The sequence below is a fragment of the Mus caroli genome, unplaced genomic scaffold (genome assembly GCF_978045245.1).
Source record: "Mus caroli unplaced genomic scaffold, Mus_caroli_1 scaffold_1, whole genome shotgun sequence".
NCBI classification, from domain to species: domain Eukaryota; kingdom Metazoa; phylum Chordata; class Mammalia; order Rodentia; family Muridae; genus Mus; species Mus caroli.
Window position 1 is genome coordinate 101,737,242 of NW_028227256.1, and position 17,893 is coordinate 101,755,134.

Consider the following 17,893-nt stretch of genomic DNA (forward strand, 5'->3'; position numbering starts at 1 on the left):
ATACATATGCAGCTAGAGACAAGAGCTCCAGGGTTCTGGTTAGTACATCATGTTGTTCCAACAATAGGGTTGCAGATCCCTTTAGCTCCTTGGGTACTTTCTCTAGCTTCTCCATTGGGAGCCCTGTGATACATCCAATAGCTGACTGTGAACATCCACTCCTGTGTTTGCTAGGCCCCGGCATCGTCTCACAAGAGACAGCTATATTTGGGTCCTTTCAGCAAGATCTTGCTAGTGTATGCAATGGTGTCAGCGTTTAGAAGCTGATTATGGGACGGATCCCTGGATACAGCAGTCTCTAAATGGTCCATCCTTTCATCACAGCTACGAACTTTGTCTCTGTAACTCCTTCCCTGGGTGTTTTGTTCCCAATTCTAAGAAGGTGCACAGTGTCCACACTTTGGTCTTCATTCTTCTTGAGTTTCATGCGTTTATCAAATTGTATCTTATATCTTGGGTATCCTAAATTTTGGGCTAATATCCACTTATCAATGAATACATATTGTGTGAGTTCTTTTGTGATTGTGTTACTTCACTCAAGATGATGCCCTCCAGGTCCATCCATTTGGCTAGGAATTTCATAAATTCATTCTTTTTAATAGCTGAGTAGTACTCCATTGTGTAAATGTACCATAATTTCTGTATCCATTCCTCTGTTGAGGGACATCTGGGTTCTTTCCAGCTTCTGGCTATTATAAATAGGGCTGCTATGAACATAGTGGAGCATGTGTCCTTTTTACCGGTTGGGACATCTTCTGGATATATGCCCAGGAGAGGTATTGCTGGATCCTCCGGTAGTACTATGTCCAATTTTCTGAGGAACCGCCAGACTGATTTCCAGAGTGGTTGTACAAGCTTGCAATCCCACCAACAATGGAGGAGTGTTCCTCTTTCTCCACATCCTCGCCAGCATCTGCTGTCACCTGAATTTTTGATCTTAGCCATTCTGACTGGTGTGAGGTGGAATCTCAGGGTTGTTTTGATTTGCATTTCCCTGATGATTAAGGATGTTGAACATTTTTTCAGGTGCTTCTCTGCCATTCGGTATTCCTCAGGTGAGAATTCTTTGTTCAATTCTGAGCCCCATTTTTTAATGGGGTTATTTGACTTTCTGGAGTCCACCTTCTTGAGTTCTTTATATATATTGGATATTAGTCCCTTATCTGATTTAGGATAGGTGAAGATTCTTTCCCAATCTGTTGGTGGTTTTTTTGTCTTATTGATGGTGTCTTTAGCCTTGCAGAAGCTTTGTAGTTTCATGAGGTCCCACTTGTCAATTCTCGATCTTACAGCACAAGCCATTACTGTTCTATTCAGGAATTTTCCCCCTGTGCCCATATCTTCAAGGCTTTTCCCCACTTTCTCCTCTATAAGTTTCAGTGTCTCTGGTTTTATGTGAAGTTCCTTGATCCACTTAGACTTGACCTTAGTACAAGGAGATAGGAATGGATCGATTCGCATTCTTCTACATGTTAACAACCAGTTGTGCCAGCACCATTTGTTGAAAATGCTGTCTTTCTTCCACTGGATGTTTTTAACTCCCTTGTCGAAGATCAAGTGAACATAGGTGTGTGGGTTCATTTCTGGGTCTTCAATTCTATTCCATTGGTCTATTTGTCTGTCACTATACCAGTACCATGCAGTTTTTATCACAATTGCTCTGTAGTAGAGCTTTAGGTCCGGCATGGTGATTCCACCAGAGGTTCTTTTATCCTTGAGAAGAGTTTTTGCTATCCTAGGTTTTTTGTTATTCCAGATGAATTTGCAGATTGTACTTTCTAATTCGTTGAAGAATTGATTTGGAATTTTGATGGGGATTGCATTGAATCTGTAAATTGCTTTTGGCAAGATAGCCATTTTTACAATGTTGTTCCTGCCAATCCATGAGCATGGGAGATCTTTCCATCTTCTGAGATCTTCTAGAATTTCTTTCTTCAGAGACTTGAAGTTTTTATTATACAGATCTTTCACTTCCTTAGTTAGAGTCACGCCAAGATATTTTATATTCTTTGTGACTATTGAGAAGGGTGTTTTTTCCCTAATTTCTTTCTCAGCCTGTTTATTCTTTGTGTAAAGAAAGGCCATTGATTTGTTTGAGTTAATTTTATATCCAGCTACTTCACCGAAGCTGTTTATCAGGCTTAGGAGTTCTCTGGTGGAATTTTTGGGTCACTTATATATACTATCATATCATCTGCAAAAAGTGATATTTTGACTTCATTTTTTCCAATTTGTATCCCTTTGATCTCCTTTTGTTGTCGAATTGCTCTGGCTAGGACTTCAAGTACAATGTTGAATAGGTATGGAGAAAGTGGACAGCCTTGTCTAGTCCCTGATTTTAGAGGGATTGCTTCAAGCTTCTGACCATTTACTTTGATGTTGGCTACTGGTTTGCTGTAGATTGCTTTTATCATGTTTAGGTATGGGCCTTGAATTCCTGATCTTTCCAAGACTTTTATCATGAATGGGTGTTGGATCTTGTCAAATGCTTTTTCCGCATCTAAGGAGATGACCATGTGGTTTTTGTCTTTGAGTTTGTTTATATACTGGATTACGTTGATGGATTTCCGTATATTGAACCATCCCTGCATCCCTGGGATGAAACCTACTTGGTCAGGATGGATGATTGTTTTGATGTGTTCTTGGATTCGGTTAGCAAGAACTTTATTGAGGATTTTTGCATCAATATTCATAAGGGATATTGGTCTGAAGTTTTCTATCTTTGTTGGGTCTTTTTGTGGTTTAGGTATCAGAGTAATTGTGGCTTCATAGAATGAGTTGGGTAGAGTACCTTCTGTTTCTATTTTGTGGAATAGTTTGTGAAGAACTGGGATTAGATCTTCTTTGAAGGTCTGATAGAACTCTGCACTAAACCCATCTGGTCCTGGGCTTTTTTTAGTTGGGAGACTATTAATGACTGCTTCTATTTCTTTGGGGGATATAGGGCTGTTTAGATCATTAACCTGATCTTGATTCAACTTTGGTACCTGGTATCTGTCTAGGAACTTCTCCATTTCATCCAGGTTCTCCAGTTTTGTTGAGTATAGCCTTTGGTAGAAGGATCTGATGGTGTTTTGGATGTCTTCAGGATCTGTTGTTATGTCTCCTTTTTCATTTCTGATTTTGTTAATTAGGATGCTTTCCCTGTGCCCTCTAGTGAGTCTGGCTAAGGGTTTATCTATCTTGTTGATTTTCTCAAAGAACCAGCTCCTTGATTGGTTGATTCTTTGAATAGTTTTTCTTGTTTCCACTTGGTTGATTTCACCCCTGAGTTTGATTATTTCCTGCCGTCTACTCCTCTTGGGTGAATTTGCTTCCTTTTGTTCTAGTGCTTTTAGGTGTGTTGTCAAGCTGCTAATGTGTGCTCTCTCTAGTTTCCTTTTGGAGGCACTCAGAGCTATGAGTTTTCCTCTTAAAAATGCTTTCATTGCGTCCCATAAGTTTGGGTATGTTGTGGCTTCATTTTCATTGAACTCTAAAAAGTCCTTAATTTCTTTCTTTATTCCTTCCTTGACCAAGGTATCATTGAGAAGAGTGTTGTTCAGTTTCCACGTGAAGGTTGGCTTTCTATTATTTATTTTGTTATTGAAGATCAGCCTTAGTCCATGGTGATCTGATAGGATGCATGGGACAATTTCAATATTTTTATATCTGTTGAGGCCTGTTTTGTGACCAATTATGTGGTCAATTTTGGAGAAGGTACCATGAGGTGCTGAGAAGAAGGTATATCCTTTTGTTTTAGGATAGAATGTTCTGTAGATATCTGCCAGATCCATTTGATTCATAATTTCTCTTAGTTTCACTGTGTCCCTGTTTAGTTTCTGTTTCCATGATCTGTCCATTGGTGAAAGTGGTGTGTTGAAGTCTCCCACTATTATTGTATGAGGTGCAATGTGTGCTTTGAGCTTTACTAAAGTTTCTTTAATGAATGTGGCTGCCTTTGTATTTGGAGCATAGATATTCAGGATTGATAGTTCCTCTTGGAGGATTTTACCTTTGATGAGTATGAAGTGTCCCTCCCTGTCTTTTTTAATGACTTTGGGTTGGAAGTCAATCTTATCAGATATTAGAATGGCTACTCCAGCTTGTTTCTTCATGCCATTTGCTTGGAAAATTGTTTTCCAGCCTTTCATTCTGAGGTAGTGTCTATCCTTTTCTCTGAGATGAGTTTCCTGTAAGCAGCAAAATGTTGGGTCTTGTTTGTGTAGCCAGTTTGTTAGTCTATGTCTTTTTATCGGGGAGTTGAGTCCATTGATATTAAGAGATATTAAGGAAAAGTAATTGTTGTTTCCTGTTATTTTTGATGTTAAAGTTGGCATTTTGTTCTTGTGGCTGTCTTCTTTTAGGTTTGTTGAGGGATTACCTTCTTGTTGTTTCTAGGGCGTGGTTCCTGTCCTTGTATTGGTTTTTTTCTGTTATTATCCTTTGAAGGGCTGGATTCGTGGAGAGATAATGTGTGAATTTGGTTTTGTCGTGGAATACTTTGGTTTCTCCATCTATGTTAATTGAGAGTTTGGCTGGGTATAGTAGCCTGGGCTGGAATTTGTGTTCTTTTAGTGTCTGTATAACATCTGTCCAGGATCTTCTGGCTTTCATAGTCTCTGGTGAAAAATCTGGTGTAATTCTGATAGGCTTGCCTTTATATGTTACTTGGCCTTTTTCTCTTACTGCTTTTAGTATTCTATCTTTATTTAGAGCATTTGTTGCTCTGATTATTATGTGTCGGGAGGTATTTCTTTTCTGGTCCAGTCTATTTGGAGTTCTGTAGGCTTCTTGTATGTTCATGGGCATCTCTTTCTTTAGATTTGGGAAGTTTTCTTCTATAATTTTGTTGAAGATGTTTGCTGGTCCTTTGAGTTGAAAATCTTCATTCTCATCCACTCCTATTATCCGTAGGTTTGATCTTCCCATTATGTCCTGTATTTCTTGGATGTTTTGAGTTAGGATCTTTTTGCATTTTACATTTTCCTTGATTGTTGTGCAGATGTTCTCTATGGAATCTTCTGCACCTGAGATTCTCTCTTCCATCTCTTGTATTCTGTTGCTGATGCTCGTATCTATGGTTCCAGATTTCTTTCCTAGGGTTTCTATCTCCAGTGTTGCCTCATTTTGGGTTTTCTTTATTGTGTCTACTTCCCTTTTTAGGTCTAGTATGGTTTTGTTCATTTCCATCATCTGTTTGGATGTGTTTTCCTGTTTTTCTGTAAGGACTTCTACCTGTTTGATTATGTTATCATGTTTTTCTTTAAGGATTTGTAACTCTTTAGCAGTGTTCTCCTGCAATTCTTTAAGGGATTTTTGTGCTTCCTCTTTATTGTCTTCTGCCTTTTTAGCAGTGTTCTCCTGCATTTCTTTAAGTGTGTTATTAAAGTCCTTCTTGAAGTCCTCTATCATCATCAGGAGATATGCTTTTAAATCCGTGTCTAGCTTTTCCGGTGTGTTGAGGTGCCCTGGACTGGGCGAAGTGGGGGTGCTGGGTTCTGATGATGGTGAGTGGTCTTGGTTTCTGTTAGTAAGATTATTACGTTTACCTTTCGCCATCTGGTAATCTCTGGGGTTAGTTGTTATCGTTGTCACTATTTAAAGATTGGAGCAGAAGCTGTGTTCCACTCACCAGCAGTCTCTAAATCCTGCGGCGGGGGTCGTGAGTAGCTGACGGTACCCCGATGCTGGTCCAGCCGGAAGAGGCCTGTGGTCCTACTCAGGCCGTTTTTCTGCTTCCCTAACTAATGCAGTCTCTGGTCCCGAGTGCAATTGGATTGGAGCAGAAGCTGTGTTCCACTCTCCAGAATTCTTAAGATCCTGTGGTGGGTGTTGTGGGTAGCTGGTGAGTGTCAGCCGACCCTGCGCCCCAGCTGCCCAGGTGCTTTTCTGACCGGAAGAGGGTTGTGGCCCTATGTAGGCCGGATTTCTCTCTCCCCAACCAGAGCAGTCTCAGGTCCCGCGTGATTGGACTGGAGCAGAAGCTGTGTTCCACTCACCAGCAGTCCCAAAATCCTGCGGCGGGGGTCGTGGGTAGCTGGCGGGTGTCAGGCAACCCTGCGCTCCCGCTACCCCGGCGCTGATCAGGCCGGATGAGGCCTGTGGCCCTACTCAGGCCGGTTTCTGCTTCCCTAACTAATGCAGTCTCAGGTCCCGCGCAATTGGATTAGAGCAGAAGCTGTGTTCCACTCACCAGCAGTCCCAAAATCCTGCGGCGGGGGTCGTGGGTAGCTGGCGGGTGTCAGGCAACCCTGCGCTCCTGCTACCCTGGCGCTGATCCGGCCGGGTGAGGCCTGTGGCCCTACTCAGGCCAGTTTCTGCTTCCCTAACTAATGCAGTCTCAGGTCCCGCGCAATTGGATTGGAGCAGAAGCTGTGTTCCACTCACCAGCAGTCCCAAAATCCTGCGGCGGGGGTCGTGGGTAGCTGGCGGGTGTCAGGCAACCCTGCGCTCCCGCTACCCTGGCGCTGATCCAGCCGGATGAGGCCTGTGGTCCTACTCAGGCCGGTTTCTGCTTCCCTAAGTAATGCAGTCTCAGGTCCCGCGCAATTGGATTGGAGCAGAAGCTGTGCTCCACTCACCAGAAGTCTTAAGATCCTGTGGCGGGTGTTGTGGGTAGCTGGCGAGTGTCAGCAGACCCTGCCCCCCAGCTGCCCCGGTGCTTTTCTGACAGGAAGAGGGTTGTGGCCCTATGTAGGCAGGATTTCTCTCTCCCCAACCAGAGCAGTCTCAGGTCCCGCGTGATTGGACTGGAGCAGAAGCTGTGTTCCACTCACCAGCAGTCCCAAAGTCCTGCGGTGGGGGTCGTGGGTAGCTGGCGGGTGTCAGGCAACCCTGCGCTCCCGCTACCCCGGCGCTGATCCAGCCGGATGAGGCCTGTGGTCCTACTCAGGCCGGTTTTCTGCTTCCCTAACTAATGCAGTCTCAGGTCCCGCGCAATTGGATTGGAGCAGAAGCTGTGTTCCACTCACCAGCAGTCCCAAAATCCTGCGGCGGGGGTCGTGGGTAGCTGGCGGGTGTCAGGCAACCCTGCGCTCCCGCTACTTCGGCGCTGATCCGGCCAGATGAGGCCTGTGGTCCTACTCAGGCAGGTTTCTGCTTCCCTAACTAATGCAGTCTCAGGTCCCGCGCAATTGGATTGGAGCAGAAGCTGTGCTCCACTCACCAGAAGTCTTAAGATCCTGTGGCGGGTGTTGTGGGTAGCTGGCGAGTGTCAGCAGACCCTGCGCCCCAGCTGCCCAGGTGCTTTTCTGACCGGAAGAGGGTTGTGGCCCTATGTAGGCCGGATTTCTCTCTCCCCCAGGATGTCCTCATTCTTAATAGCTGAGTGGTATTCCATTGTGTAAATGAACCACATTTTCTAGAGCTACTCTTCTGTCGTTGGACATCTAGGTTGTTTCCAGCTTCTGTCTATCGCAAATAAGGGTGCTATGAACATAGGGGAACACGTGCCCCTGTGGCATGGTGAAACATCTTTTGGGCATGTTCACAAGAGTGGTGTAGCTGGGTCTTCAGGTAGATCTATTTCCAATTTTCTGAGGAATCTCCAGATTGATTTCCAGTGTATCATTTTCTGTCTAGTCTACCTTCCTACCTTCTAGAAAAACAAGTAACTCAGGTCTTGAACAAACTCTAAATGACTTCTCCTGGAAAAAGACACTTATTTTCAAGATGTGGAAATGAACTGGAGGGGTGGGGTGGGGTGAGGTCAGTTTTAAAATCTATTCTCAGATGCTTTTCTTTCACCCTAATGGAAGCAGAAGAGAGTATAGACTGACCAGCACACATTTTTTTCCATTCTGAAGAATGACCTACTCAACGGTTGAATAATAAGAAAATGGATGATCTCTCTGGCCTTGCTGAACTCTCTACACAGAAGTAAAAATGAAAAGTTTCAGATACGTAGCATACAATGAGATTCTTGGGGAAGGTGAAGTGCAGTCCCCACTGAAATTAGTCTCATGGCAATTATGAGACTGCTTGTTGGAGCATTAACAGCCTCAGGCAAGCTCAACAAACCCATATTTCCTTGGCTGCTGGTAATGACAGATTTCACAGGGAGTATTATTTAACTAAGACTAATTTGAAAGAGCAGTTCAGCTGAGAAACCACATTTACTTACTAGAAACACTAAGTAATGGTAAGTGGAAAAGACATGCAATTTGTTAGCTTTTTATGTTATCTTTCTGAAATACTTCAGTAGCTTATGGATGTCTGTGCTAGATTATTTTCAACTGTCTCTGAGGTGATCATGCCCAAAGACCTTTATCTCTTACTGTACAATGCTGTGAATAGTCCTTAGCAGTTGGCTTCAGTTAAGAAATCCCCTAGGGCTTCAACTGTTTATGGCCAGCATCTTTTGTTTGCCCCCTCTCTAGACAAGGCCAACTGGCAGCTCTCTTTGCTTGGATACCCTGCTCCCTCCCACCTCCATCCATCACTGGCTGCTGATCACCTCCCTGATGTGATGTCTTTTGTCCTAGGCCCTCTCTCAAATCTGTAAGGGTATATCAGCTATTTGGTGACTAGCCGGGTCTTACCCAAAAACCCCACCCAGAGAGAGGCACTCCGACTCCATGACACTGGCAGTAGGGAAGCAAAACCTGCCCCCTTAGACTTTCTGGACTAAATTTATTGCATCCACAAGCCTCTTTTAGAATTGATTATAATTTAAAGACTGATTTCAAACTGGCAAGGGGAGGATTACTCTAAACTCTTCTGACATCCAGTGGGAGCTGGCAGCAGGAGGTGAACTCCACAGCTCCAGAAGCAAGCTTGGGGAAAAAAATAGAATTCGTTCACCTCATGGAAGTTGGAGAAAAGTAAGTTATTCACCCTTTCGTCACTCATCTGTGATTTCTATGGCAAAATTCACAAACTGGTCAAAGTTAGTGAAATATAGATATAGATTTTCTTGGGAAACAAATGTGTCCATTTAGTTCCCTAGGGAGTCAAGCAAAGCTATTTAAAAGAGAATTTAAAATTATTACTGAAGAGTTGTTAACTGTAGTCACTAGAGCCTATTAAATCCCTGCCATCAGACAATCTTTATTCTGACTTGATTAGTGATTGACTAAGAATTGAGCTGGGTATGAACCTGACTGTTAACCAAAACATTTTCTCCAAGGATTCTGAAGACTAGCCTAAAATCCCACCAGTCAGGTCATGCTTCTATTTAAGACCAGATTAAGGGTGGACTGAATACACAGAGAACACGGACCACCACAGTGGATTAAAACTGAGTGCAGAAGCAAAGAAATTTTCTCTTTGATTCTTTTGAGTCCAAAGTAGCTTTCACTCAAACAATATCAAAGGCATCTGATTAAACACTTCTCCCAGCAGGGTTTTATGGTAAGGCATACTTCATCATACAGAGTGCAATCAGACTGATGTAATATAGAATCAGCCAGTGAGTGCCTTATTTATTTTGAAACTACTTGCGGAAATAGGTTTTTACCTTTCTTTAATTCTAATCTGAATCCTCTAAACAATTCCACCACTTAAATTGACAGGTCAGATTGGAAACCATTAGACATATCAGGGCAGATGTTCTGTTAATAAGGCTTTCATTTTTCTTCACTGGTTAACCGCCGTTTACTGTTAACACTTAGCAGAGAAACGCTTGTAAAATCCTTTTCCCTGAAGTGGATTAAGGGGTTTCATTTCTTTTAAATGGTTCTTAGCCTTATAGTCTAATAACGAACCCTGAGTTTATGTCAATTTCCTCTGTTGATGCCTTACTAGGGAAGATAGAAAGGACCATAAGAAAACAAGATAATGAATGCAGCTTTGTATATTTTCTATCCCAGAGAAACTCAGTTCCTTTACTGACATAATAATGTATAAGAATTGTAACTGCCAGTGCAGTTCCCACTAGTAACATCTGAACCTCCATATATCACTATTATACGGTATTTAAATATCAGAAGGGGAGAAAATGCCAGCATCAAAGCAGGGGAAGCTGACTATAATTCCCTAATAACAACCACTGTTCCACACCAAGGAGCCAGCGATCCTGGCCTCTCACTTCTGTGGTGTGCAAATTCTCTTCAATCAGCAGGTTGTTAGGGAGAGTTTTTTTTTTTTTTTTCTGTTTAACTGACTTTACAGCAAGGGTAGAACTAATTAGGACTGCACTTTTTAAAAAGACAGATAATTCTTTTTTTCTGCATGCTTGAAATTCAACATTTTCCTGAGAAAATATACGTGAAATGTTATCAGTGCTAACTGCTAGGAGGACACCCGTGGATTCTAAAGTTTGTGGAGTACCCGAGGGCTCTGTGTTTCCAGAACACTCGCCTGAAACAGGTCTTCACTTCTGTTGGTGGAAAACGTCTTCCCTGTAGTCAGTGCAGCAAATGTCACTCCCTGACCAGGAAAAGCAGGAGGTTCCATCATCTCTGCAGTCACCAGTCCCTGTTTACAGGTCACAGTCAGGAATCTCCAGTCTTCTAAATCCCCACTGCTCTTATAAGGTTGTGGTCCCTCTTCTTATAGCCTAAGCCTTGTCTGTCTTCTGTAATGCTGTTTTTAAAACATTTGTATGTCACTGAGTTGTACTTCCACCTTTCTCTCCTTTCCTGGGTTGCTTGGGTTCCATCATCAAGGCTTCAATATCCTTCCTTCCCCTAACCCATGTAAATTATAGTGCTGAGAGACTGGCACACTAGTGAGGATCCCCCTCCCAGGTCCTCAAAATACATCTCTTTCAATACTGCCACAGAAACACCAAGAGCTTCTCTGAAATGGCAATCCATTTTGCTAAATTACTCTTCACTTTGTATTTAATTCTTCCCAAGTTTTATTGAACTCTTGGTTGGTGCTGATACCCTGCTAATTCTTAGAATGTGGGGGTGCCCAATGTTGTCCTCAAGGAATTCACGGGCTAGTAGGGAACTTAAATCGAACATGTGGGCATGCTCAGATAAGGGACAGAATGTCATAACATACAGAAGATAGGCCTGAGGATAAACAAATGTTCCTTGGAAGAGATAATGCTGAGAAAGGAGGGGCTGGGCAAGAATTTATGTTTAAGCAAATGCATGGAGGTACTAAAATAATAACATGCATGGGAGGCCTTCTCCATTGACACAGGAAGAGAGTACAGGAAGGACAGGAGATGAGAGACAATGGCTGATTCCAGGAGTCACATTGCTGGGTTCTTTTATTGTCCAGTCAAAGAATACAGGTTTTATCAGCTATGAAATGAGAAGCCATTAGAGAACTTGTGGATGACAAGTAGCCAATAAGAAAGAGTATATTGGGCATGAATAATTATAAAGCTCGCAGTGGTCAAGGTCTGGGATACAAAAACACAAGAGCAGAACCAGAAAGATGGCTCAGCTAGTAAAGGTGCTTGCAACCAAGCCTGATAGCCTGAATTTGATCCCTATGGTATTGAGTGATGTTGTATGTGCACATACTTACACACACACACACACACACACACACACACACACACACACATGAGAGAGAGAGAGAGAGAGAGAGAGAACAAGTGAAATAAAAAAAAAAACTTAAGACACAAGAACTACTGTCATGCAGATATGGAGACACTTGGGTACTTAACACTTAGAAAGTATCCTTGTAGAATCTGTCATGTTTCAGTAACCAGACATGGTGAGAGGTGGAAATTATAACTTTCACATTTTTACTTGGGTGGTTGAGATTGCCATTCCTGGGCTAGGCTGTGTAAACAGAACCAGTGGACTGCAGAATGAGGAAAAAAAGAGAGAGAGAGAGAGAGAGAGGAGTCCAACTGGAAGGAAATGATGTCCAGTACGACTCGCTACTCTTGTATTTCCACAATCACGCAACAGTTACTTTTCTCTCTGCTGTGGTAAGATAGAACTAAGGAGAGCATCTTGAGAAAAGAAGTGTTTCCTTTAGTTTACAGAGCTACAGTCCTTCACACTGGAGAACTCACAGCTACAGGAAGATGAAGCAACTAATTACACTGTCCTCAGTCAGGAGGCAGGGAATTAGGAACACTTCAGCCACCCTCTTCTTTTTAAAAGAACCACCCAGTTAACATGGGTCTTCCCAGATCCACTAACCTAATCTAGGAAATCCCTCGCAGGCATTCCCAGAAGCTAACCTAATCTGGATAATCCTAGACCCTGTCACATTGAGAGTCAATATTAATCATCACAGATGAGTTCTGGTTAACAGAGGTTACTAGGTTTTATTGGAATTATCATTACTCTGTTAAGCTTCTCTTACTTCTAAAATGTCCATACCTAAAGCACAAGCCACATATTTTCCTATGATTGCTTTTACTTGCTTTACTCCTAAAAAAAAAACAACAACAACAAAAAAAAAAAAAACACACGCCAATGTTTAGAAAACATTAGATCTCCTTAGTCATGAGTGAATAGGAACACTTGAGACAAGCTTACTTCTGTGTGCTGCTTCATGCTCCTGCTCTGTTGAATAAGCCGCTGATAACAATTCTCCTGTTACTTAGAACTGAAAAGTCAGAATCTTAATTTCTCAATTGTCATGCCTGAATGGAAGCTGGCATGGAACTCCTCCTTCCTGTCTGTCACAACACAAACAGAAATTAGACCAATCTAACATACATACCTTCTACATTGTGACCAGTTTATACTTAAAAGATGGTTTTAGTTACCAAGGTTAACACCACCACTGGGAATAAAAGCAGCCCAGAAAATGAGGACATTTAACAATCACTACTCCTGGAGTTTATTATCTGATACTTTCAAAGACAGATTAAAATTGCAGCCTATAGGTCAAACAAATAACTTTTCATGTTCATATTGCTGGGTGTTTTAGGGACCAATCCAAGACAGTGATATCCAAGGAAAGAAAATATTGAATCTTAGATTTATTATTAATTTCATTCTGTTGCTATAAGACATATAGAAGGGATCTTAAAGTAATATGGGGGGAAGATTTATTTAGCTTGCACTTCCAGTCACAGTCTATTAAGACAATCAGGATAGCAACTCAAGCACTAACTTAAAGCAGAAACCATGGAGGAATTCTACTAACTGACCAACTCAAATTCACGCTCCCATAACCACCCATCTGATTAAGGAATGATGCCACCCACTGTGGGGTGGACTCTTCAACATTAATTAACAGTGAAGACAATCCCTTTCAGAAGTGCCCACAGACAAACCAGGTAAAGACAATTACTAAGTTGAGACAACTTTTCAAATGATTCTAGGCAGTGTCAACTTAACATTTACTGAGAACTAGGACACTGGAGTTACAGTGTTTCCTATTATTACCTTCTGTGGCTATTATTAGGCCCTGCAGATAATGACCACTGTTAATCTTGGACCAGTTAATACTAACATAATAAATCACTATAGTATCTCACCATGAAGTGTTTCAACAGGACAGTTTCCTAGCCTCTCACAAAACTATCAAGTGGTTAACTTTTCATTCCTCCAACTGAAGGTTATGACAACAGTATGTTAAGAAGTTGATAAAAAAATGACATTCAAAAAAATTTAGAAACCAATTTTAACCTTCCTTCAAAGATCAAATTGCCCATCAAATTTTTTTAAATCATCTATTGTTATATGTCTTGGCTGTTCTCATTTCTTACTATAATAAGAAGCCTAAAAGAAACACTGATTTAAGTAATATAGCTATCAAAAGTAATTCTTTAGGAATCAATTAGATAGCCATTCAAAAGCCATGATATATACTGGAAAATTATCTTCTAGAAAGTTCATACAAATCTGGAATACTATGTAAATGATATGAGGAACATACAAAAATGCATACATATATTCACCAATACTAGTTAGCTTATCTTTAATGTTTGCTAGATTAGCAGGTTGAAATTTTACATCACTGCTTGTATTCTTCAGCATTTAGTATTTGTGAAAATCAAATATATTTCCTATACATTGGCCATCTCATATTATCATAAATATTTGGCTTGTCATTTGCCTTTTCTCTGTTCCAGTGATCAACACTTTAACACCAAACATGAAAGCCCTTCATAGGTTAGGCACAATGTACCCTTTGATGGTTTGTATATCCTTGGACCAGGGAGTGGCACCATCTGGAGGTGTGGCCTTGTTGGAATAGGTGTTACTTGGTTGGAATGGGTGTGTCACTGTGGGTGTGGGCATAAGATCCTTACCCTAGTTGCCTGGAAGTCGGTCTTCCACTAGCAGCCTTTGGATGAAGATGTAGAACTCTCAGCTCTGACTGTGCCTTGCTTGCCTGGATACTGCCATGTTCCCACCTTGACAATAATGGACTGAACCTCTGAACCTGTAAGCCAGCCCCAATTAAATGTTGTCTTTTATAAGACTTGCCTTGGTCATGGTGTCTGTTCACAGCAGTAAAACCCTAACTAAGACATACCCTCATATCTGCTCCCTAATTCTCATACATATAATTCAGTTCTAATAATCATTCCATTGTTTTTCTTTTACAAACTTGGATACTGAGAATTATCCAACCCAGTACTATACGATAATATTCTCCAACATCTTAGTCTTATAAAAATAATATTCACTTCTCCTACACATTCTCTTAATGACTTGGGTTTGTTTGTTTGTTTGTTTGTTTGGGGTTTTTTTTTGTTGTTGATGATGATGATGATTGGGGGGTGTTTTGTACTCTACTGACCTGCATGTGTACTTTGCCCCTTTTAACTATTTAGTATGTGAGGAACAAGTGTACATCTAATGACTATTTGATAACTTTTATTTAACCTATATATAATTAATACAGGTAATGGCATCTTTCTTGCCATACAGATTAAGATGAAGCTTAAAACAATGCTGTAGCAGAACTTGAAGAAATTTTAGAACTTCTAGTCAAGAAGGTTATGTATGGTTCTAGAAGCAACATCTACATTATTGATCCTAAAAAGTCACAACTGAAAGATACCATGGGAGGCAGCAAGGTGGCTCAGTGAGCAAAGGTGTTGGGTGCCAAGCCTCATGACTTGAGCTCAACTCCTAGGACTTATGGTGGAGGGGAAAGCTGACTCCTATATGTTATTCTCTGCTTTCCATACATGTGCTGGTTTACATAAGTATGAAAGCACATGCACATACCACACATGCACACACGCATACAAACAAGTGTTCATACACAGAAAATTTTAAAATAAAAAAAAATGGACATGGATGAATATAATAGTTTCAAGCTTCTGAAGGAACCCAGCCATTGCAATCTGAGTAAAATTGATCTAATGTTTATCTTGAATTTAGAAACCATTAAAAGTTGGTACTGAACGCAAAATAAGTACTGAGACATGAAATATTTTAAGTTAATAGTGTTTAGTTGGAAGCTCCTTTTTTACTCTTCAGTTTTTCAGTTCTTATATCAAGTTGTCCTCTAACTCTCAATCTCCAGAGATAACTGGATGCCAACTCACAGCTGCTACATGATACTACCAATAAGTGTCACCTAATCTTAGGTTGCCATTATTTTCCCAATCCCAGTTCTCATGTGGGATTCCCCACTTTCGGAAACAGTCTTTAAGCTTCCTGAGATCCTGTCATTCCAGGCCTCTTCTCCCACTGAAGTATTGACACATTTCTGATCAGAAGCAAGGATCTCAGTGGTGAAAACTCTCTATTTCCTTGCTTTGCAGTAATGTCCCATGGCCTTTGGTTACCTATGTCCCTCAAGATGTGCAGTAATATGTCCTGGTAAGAACTCCTATTAAGACTGGGCAAGTAGCCCAGGAGTGCCTAGCAAGTGCAAGGCCCTGGGCTCCATCACCAGATCTGCAAAATAAATGACTGAATACATAAATGGATTTTAAAATTGAACATGGAAAATATAAATTATATCATATTAAAAACTTGAAGGAAGAAATAATACCAAGCTGTTAAATACAGGTTTTAGAGCTAAAAATATTTATTGGTACTCAGGATTTTGTTTTTGCCCAATATTGTACTGTCAATGGTACATACATAAAGGGTATTACCTTTGTCTCCAAAATCATGCAATGTGGATATAAGGCAGATCATTTATTAAAATACAAAGCAAAGCTGTGAGGGAGACAATACAAAGAGTTTTAAGATACCAGAGAGGGAAACACACAGGGAAGAAATAATTTTAAAAATATAATAATCATCTATAAGATTAGGTCAGAATAACCTTCAACAACCTTTAAAGGTTATTATCTTCATTCCAAGCTTGTAACATTAAGAAATCTGTCTGACTCATACTTTGAGTGGCAGAATTATTTTACCTGGTGTCAAAGCAAGATTTTAGAATATATGTCATGTTCCATGAGAATTTTTTAAAGGCATACATTGGAATTTTTATTTCCCCCCAACTAGAAAATAAAGTAAAATAAACCCCTAATTAAAGCTTTGTTCTTGATTAGTTTATATTTTATTTAAAATTTTATGACATGAGTGTGTGTGTGTGTGTGTCTGTGAGCACTCCCAAGTGTGGGTATGCATATGAGTGCCACAGCTCAAAAGTTGAAGTCAGAGAGCAGCCTATACTAGGCGAGTCTGCTCTCTTTCTCCTTTTGGTTTTAGGATTATCCAACTCAAGTTGTCAGGCCTTAGCAGCAAGCAGCTTCACTGACCGAGCCACCTTTACACCTTTCATTTCATATTCTTAGGGAGTAGATTGGTTTTTTGTTTTGTTTTGTATTTTCTTGGCAAGATCCCCAGTTGTATCTCTGTCATTTCTTATACACTAGAGGAATGGGAGCTAAATACCTACTGTTACCGTATGAGAGAGAAAACATATAGAAGGAACAGCAGTGAACATAGGCAAGTCCAAAGTTGTGGCTAAGGAGAAGCTAAAGTTTCAGCAGAGCAGAAGCCATTTGGTACACACAGTCTGAGCTGTGGGAAGCTGGGTCACAGCGAGAGCTCAGGGAGGGCCGAGGTGTGCTCTATGAGAAAAGAGCTCACATTCTTTATGCCCAAAGCTGCTTTGAAGTTTAGGACTAAAAAGAGAACGAAAGTTCTTGCCTCTTAAAATAATCAGGCAAGGGATGATGAATCTTTTATTCTGAAGTCTAAGTCCAAATTTATTACCTTGTCTCTAATGAATGCTTCATCTCCACTTCCTGCCAACGCCCAGCACAGTCAGAGGCCACTGTTAGCCCTTTTCTCCCACTCTGGCCTTTAGTAGAAAAGCCCTGAAGAAGCTGTCTGTATCTCACCTGGCCTTCCTCCAGCAGGACCTTTGCCAAACGATGCCCTCCCCAATTTCTCTTGGCCTCTTAGCTGGTTCCCTTGCACCTCACCAGCAGCCTTTCTACAGTTTTTGCTCACTGTAATATTGGCATGTCAGAACCTTGGCTTGTTCACTATAAACAGTTACATGTGTTGGAAACGCATCAATCCATTTCCAGCTGAAGTGGCTTGTGTCTGATTTCTTGTGGCATATCTCATTATTCCCCACTTTGCTTATTTGTCCAAGTATGCTATAGTGTGCATCTGTGTGTGTGTGTGTGTGTGTGTGTGTGTGTATGTGTGTTCTTGTGTATGCATATGGGCTCATATTGGAGGCCAAAGGTCTATGTCAGGTGTTCTCAATTGCTCTCTACTTTATTTACTGAAGCAGGGTATCTCGCTGAACTTGACATTTACCAATCCAGCTAGTCTAGCCAGCCAGCTTATTCCAGGAAGCCTGTCTTCACCTCCTAGGCACTATGAATACAGTCAGGCTGCTGTGCCCATCCAGCCTGTATGTGGATTCTGAGGATCTGGACATCTCAGGATTGCATGGCAAATGTTCTACCTACATTTCTTCATTACTTCCTGAAATGGACTCTGCTCTCTAAGATATTATACCATTCTTCTCCCAAGCAGGCTCTTGATACGTTAAACACTGAAATACCTACCTCTGTCCTTCAAGGCCCAGTTCATAGATATCCTTACACCTTCCCTTTTCTCACAGAAATTATACCTCCCTCTCTGACAGGACAAGCATT

General features: G+C 41.2%; 1 protein-coding gene across 1 annotated transcript in view; it reads left to right on the forward strand.

Moving 5' to 3' along the window:
- Cdh20 (cadherin 20) overlaps positions 1–17,893 on the forward strand; it is a 236,580-nt gene that overhangs the window by 148,842 nt on the left and 69,845 nt on the right. The window lies entirely within an intron of this gene.